The following is a 6,869-nucleotide window of genomic DNA, read 5'->3' as shown; positions in this document are numbered from 1 at the left end:
CTTCTTTTTTGCTATCTAATCACATCTTCATGTAATGAAAAGCGCTAAGATAGGTGTTTAAAAAAAAACGATAATAATTGTCAAATATGAGGTCATTATAACGAACAGATATTTTTACCTGTATTTCTGGATATTCTTGTATTGCGGTATGTGTTTTTTCGAATCTTATCATGTTGACAGGGCAAAACTCAAGGTGAACATTAGTTTGAAATAAATAAAACGTTTGCATTGGAACGCACAAAAGGGATAATGTCGATTGTTCACAACATTCTTTATTACATTTAAGCTATGTTTGAGTATGCAATGTCCCTTGTTCATGCATTCCAACTTAAAGCTAATTTAAACAAATATTTAACTCAGTAATAAGTAATAAGTAAGAATACTTTTTCATTGACTTTTCATGCTTTTTATTTTATAATTTGTGCTTTTTCACATCTGTATTTGCATTTCAGTACGTTAAGACATTTAAAAGAATGACGATTCGGAATCAGTCCTTTACATAAAACACAAAATTCTGAATATAATCATTGCCCTTTTACCGATAATCGATAACTTTAAAAGCTATGATATGAATGTTCTCTACTTAATAATTCCAAATATATATGGTTTCTACGTATTGTTCCGTAAACTGTGCGCAATAATGGTTTTCTTTTTGTTAAATCAAGTTCATTGTCATGAAACTAATGCAAGGTGATTCGTCACCGAACCCTTTGCATACGATCTCTTGCCTTCTTACAGCTTGAAGGAATTATCAATTAACATTAAAATAGATATTTCATGGCCAATACAGTACAAATCAGTAAAAGCCTGTTATGACATATATCTGTACCCAACTGTACTGATGTTTACTCGACAAGTCTTAAGTGATCAGAGGTAAACTATAAAGAAATATCTCCTGCTTGCGTCACATTCATTTCAAAGAAAACACATGATCGAAAAGTGACAAATTTTTATTAAAAAAAATAAAAAATTAAACAACATGTTTTTAAACTTGAATCCACTACTAAAATAATACAAAAGTTAGGAAGAAAAAGAGGATTTCTTTCTTCATTTAAAATACAAATATCCTGGGGTTAGTAAAGCTTAATAAGGAGCTTCTTGTGTGCCATGTAATGCATTAAAAAATGTATTAATCAATCTACATTTATACGGAAACCTTGAAACACAATATATCAAGAGGATTGCTATGGAAGTTCTCTAATATCTAATTATTTGTGTTACAAAACAAGGGTGTCATTTTTAGAATTTGTGAAGTTGCTTTATTTACACTTTCTTTACTATGCATTGTGTTATTAACTAAACTCGACTTACATAATGGATTTTGAATGCCAGACAGAAGTCCCAGGACAAAAATATTTTGTATTTTTCTTGAACTGAAATGTATAAAAGCAATGAGTATACAAAAATGTCTTAAACAAAAAACAATGATGAGCAAATAGTTATTGAGGCTTGCATATAAGCTTGATGAAATTTGTTTAGAATAATACTTTATCAAGTTGCAAGATACATTTTACGTTTTTGCAACGTGTGAATATTGTCATCCATCTTTTGGTTTATAACGCTTCACTACCTACCTGTATGACACCACAGTCAAATTGTGTCATTATAGCTTAATTAGTCATTATCAAAAGTCTTACAGCCTTGCTTTAATTTTTTTAATAATTGTTTGTAGCATACACAGGCTTTTTGTAAATCTGTAAAAACAATGTGAAACAGATTTGGTTCTCGGTCTCCATATTTTGATTGAAGTTGTCCTATATTTTGTGATTTCGATACTGATGCTGTACTTACCTTTGATAAAGGTAATGCAGACAAAACAAGCTATTTCTTTACAAAATATCTCCAATAAGCCGAGCTTAAGAGGTATGACTGTCTATATTCATCAATAAACTGTCAATAAATGGATTATACCTGGTTTTAAAGCTAGCTAAACCTCTCACTTGTATGAGAGAAGCATACATTTCATTACATTAACAACGATCTGTTAACAAAACAAACAGAAATAATAGATAAAGATGTTAAAAACAGGGATACAGCAGTCAACGTTATGCTATAATCTCAATCACGTCAAAAACAAACAAAGATATAATCAAAGATATACAAACAATCATATAGACAAAACATTTTACCAAAAACGAAAGACAAAAAAGAATTATATATCAATTGCATATATTGGTTATTTTCTTATTTTTGTAAGTGTGACATTTCTCGGTAAAATTTATATATTTGTACATTGGAAGAAAGTATTAAATGTCGTGCTACACAAATAACGAGAAAAGATCGATGAGTCTCGATTTTCTTTCGTTTCTAAAGGTCGTTCAAATATATTATGTATTTTCCTAAAATGTACATCCATTGTTTATATTTGGGTGACGGGATATACCTTTCATAACAACAAGTGTTTTTGAAAGAAAAAAAGCTTCTTGCTTCTTCAGTTAGACTTTCTATCTTCTCTATTTTGATCTAATTTTTTTACCCTCTCATTATACAATTAGAATTTTAGGACATACATTGTTTTTCTTATTTTGAATTTTACTAAAAGCCTTTATCGACAGTATTTTCTAACCTTTTGTAATCTGCCATCCCATGAAAATTTTAATTTAATTTTGAAACTTCTCCCTGTACTCAGGTTTATTCTGCAAGGATACGCATATTTTGGAATCATAAAAATGTGTCAGTTAAAATAGAAGGTTGGAATACTCATATGTCGGATAAAACAGGTTACATTGTTATCTTAAATATATATAAACGTTAATAAAGCTAGAAAAAGATTCTTTTAAAGTTCCTTATGTCATTTAGTAATTGAATCCTGTATTTGAAATTATTCTAGAAACATATAGATTTTTTTTATTTTCAGTATTTAATATTTATTTTATTTTTATATACTAACATTTCATAGATTATGAGGAAATATTTGCAATCCCAGGTTTGAAATAGTCTTACCGTTTACATTTAAGGACAACATAAGGGTATCATAAAAAAGTGTTTTTGTCATAAATATAACGAATGCATGGGGTTGTTTATAATTAAAGGTATGCAAATTTGATGTTTTGGGTTTTCTTTTTATTATTGTATTGTAGGTGTCAACACTGTGAGAAAATGTACATATGTTATGAATGCAACAAAGTATTGTGTAATGAGTGTTATCTTAAGGATAACAAAGAAGACCATACATTCCAATCTATAAATGACAAACTGCAGCTGAATAAAAACATCGAGGTTAATACCTGGATAGTTGATATGAAAGTCGTATCTAGTGAAATACTTGTGCTTGCTTTACATGAAATGCAGATTCTAGAAACTTACATGTATCATGGTGATAGTTGGCGACAGCGAAATGTAATAAAAGTAGGTGGAAAACCATGTAATATTGCAGTAATGGACATAGATAATGTCGTTATTCTGTTAGCACAGACTCGTGGAAAGATATCTTCAATAAAAAAGGTTGATATAAAAACTGGACAGGTATTTAGACCAGAAAGTGTCAATACTATGTCACCTGTTGACTTTTTTGAATCGCGTTGTCCATTTTCCTACGTAAGTGATCAACTTTATTTTGGTGTAAATTCAGGAATAAAAGTGACAAATATGTCCGGAGAATTTGACAGGAAAATAGATCTAGAAATAACACCAAGAGATATTTGTTATGACGCTGAGGCAGCACGCATTTACTGTTTTGACTATTCAGCCGAAAAAATTATCAGTATTGATAGAGAAGGTCACATCATAAATACAGTTACCAATTCTAGTTTAAAAGACCCAAAAAGTGTAACGATAGACGGCGACGGAAATATTCTCATTTTATGTAAAGAGGAACCTAATTGTTACAAAGTTCATCGGATTAGTGAAGATGGAAAATCAAGTGACATAATTATAACATTGAAACAACATAAACCATATTGTTATGAATTTGCAAGTATTTGTTGTCATAAGGGAAAAGATTCCATAATAATTGGATTGAACAGTACTGTTTATTTTTACAATTCAAAGTGATCAACTCAAACCGCTGCTGGGCCCGTCTTGGACTTGCATTGAGATGAGAACTGCTTTTGATTTTGACATGATGTACTGCATAAATTGATATTGTGTAATGGATTGATACCCCATATTCTTTGTTTTTCTTTTAGGACTATTGTGTGAAATATACACCAGAGTTTTTAGAGTCAGACACTACTTTGATTTCATCCGTACATTACACATTTGATGTCCAAACATATAGAAATGATTGTGCGCTGCTGTGTCTATAAGTTTCTAATAAAAAGGTAAGATATGCACACGGTGAGTTATGGTTGCGTATACTCATATCATTTGGTTTGTTTTACCGTTAGCAACATACACCAAATCTCCTGATTTTATTAGAATTTTATCTAAACAGCTTAAATAATCAGTGAATTTAAAGTGCTTCATAATCGAAACAAACATCTTCATGGTTTTTAATCGACCATTATTAAGACTCGACTTTTTCAGACCTGTACAAACTAAAGACCTTGGGTTGATCATAAGAGTATTGAATTAATATAATGTAATTTACTTCAAGTACCAGCTATGTATTATGGTATTACTGCCGTCGACATGTCAGATGAATAAATTGATGTAGCTGTTTAGAACTATTTGACTACATGAAAAACATAATCATATTAAGATAGCAATTGAGCGCAAACACAACCGTGAAATAAGTAACAATTTTTATTTCTTCATATATTTCTGTATATTTCAAACTTTGTCAGAGCTTTTTCTAAATTTGCACTACATCGGGTTATTTTTTACCAAAGAAGCATACAAACCAACTTCCTAAATGCACCACGAAAGCGAGATCAGTTGCAAATATTACACACCTAACGATTCTTTAATCCTGTTAAATTGACATAAGGTCAAAACTTTAGTAAAAAAAAACATCTGCATTAGATAAAATAAATATCATGAATAAAAGCATATTTGTGTTTAATACATTTACAAAATAAATACCAGATACCAGATGTGTTATGCACACATTTTAGGCTTGGTGCTACGAACCCAATCTGTACTAAAGACAGTCATATGATACCAACGGGACATTCAAACTCATAAGTCAAACTAAACTGACAACGCCATGGCTAAAAAAGACAAACAGACAAGGCTCCGTGTTGAAGGCCGTACATTGACCTATAATGGTTTACTTTTAAGAATTGTTATTTGGATGGAGAGTTTTCTCATTGGCACTCATACCACATCTTCTTATATAAAAAAAAACATTACATAAAACACAACATAAAAAACAAAGACTTACCAACACTAACACCAAAAAAATTTATTATTTATTTTCCAATATATTCAATAAAATCCCGGGATTGTATTTCCTTTCATGATTTATCTCTTTATTATGTAAAAGGTGAAACACAGTTGCTTAACAACTAAATAGGTCACAAGAAAATCTGCATCAACAACTCAATAAGTACATCTTAATAAAAGTGCAACAAAGAAATATTGAAACTTTACATTTGGTTTTTAAAAGCTGGTTTTTATCCAAATTTCATGTACCTGAACATAGTTTTTTCTTATGATGGTCAAATGATCTGTATACTCTTTGGTGATTTATATTAATCTATAGACATGTATAATTTTTGGTGTTGATTTAAAATTTAACTTTATCGTTATTAAGTTTTTTGTAAAAACAAATAAGAGATAAGGGGGTTTTACATTTCGCGCTATATCTCAAATACAATATATGATTATTGCTTATAACTTTACACACTTCTAAGTGATATTAATCTAAAGATCTGTATACTTGTTAGTGATGATTCAAAACTATTTATGATTTGTATAAATCTTCACACACAAGACGAAGCTACTAAGCCAAGTGTTCCAATGGTGAAATTGAAATCATGGACGAGTTGGTTAACCGTTATGGAATAACCGTTTCACACATGATATCAGATATCTTCCTTATGTCTTCACGACAATCCCCATCTCTTTTCACGAATTTGACCTACCGAATTAGACTATTTACCGGGTTTATGATAACAAGAGCAACACGACAGGTGCCATATGTAGAGCAGGATCTGCTTATCATTCCGAACACCTGAGATCATCCCATTTTGTTTTAGTGGGATTCGGGTTGCTTAGTTGTTAGTTTTCTATGTTGTGTGTAGTGTTCTATTATTTGTCTTTTTCCTTTTTAGCAATGGCGTTGTCAGTTTATTTTCGAACTACGAGTTTGACTGTTCCTCTGGTATCTTTCGCCCCTTTTTATATTATATCTTTGTGTACAAATATAAATCTAGGTATTTCACCTTTACCATTGTAAGAAATTCAAAACAATTATATATATTTAATTACCATTGATATGTTATTTTACTGTGTAAATTGATTCGATTTTGATCGACAACACAGACCTAAACATCGTGTTGGTTTATCCCGTTTAACAAATGGCATTAGAGCAGGAAAGCTTTCCATTGGCCTTTGCAAACTAAACTAAATAAGATCTGCTTATATTTAATTTCATGCCGGTCCATCAAACAGGCAAAATCAATGAGATCAGTGCAAATGAGTAAGACGTCTTGATTGGTTTCCGAACTATACGTCTTTCATCTTTATCTTGGGAGGGCCTATTAAGATGAAGGACAGATACAACTAGGACAGTTACCTTAAATATGTTTCCATCTGTAAATTTGTTTAACTCAATAAATTGTTAAATTTTAAATTGTATAATAAAAAAACAGGGCATTTACCTACACTATTTATAAAGAAAAGAATAATAAGCCGGAAAATGCCTAGAAAAATTTACTTACAATTGAAATCATTTCTCCAAAACAACTGTCTCGAATAGTGATTTTTGCGATTACAAAGTTCAGGGAATACTCATTTAAAAAAAATATTATTCAATATTATTT

This window comes from Mytilus galloprovincialis, chromosome 2 (genome assembly GCF_965363235.1).
Source record: "Mytilus galloprovincialis chromosome 2, xbMytGall1.hap1.1, whole genome shotgun sequence".
In the NCBI taxonomy this organism is placed as follows: domain Eukaryota; kingdom Metazoa; phylum Mollusca; class Bivalvia; order Mytilida; family Mytilidae; genus Mytilus; species Mytilus galloprovincialis.
Note: the sequence above shows the minus strand (reverse complement) of the source record.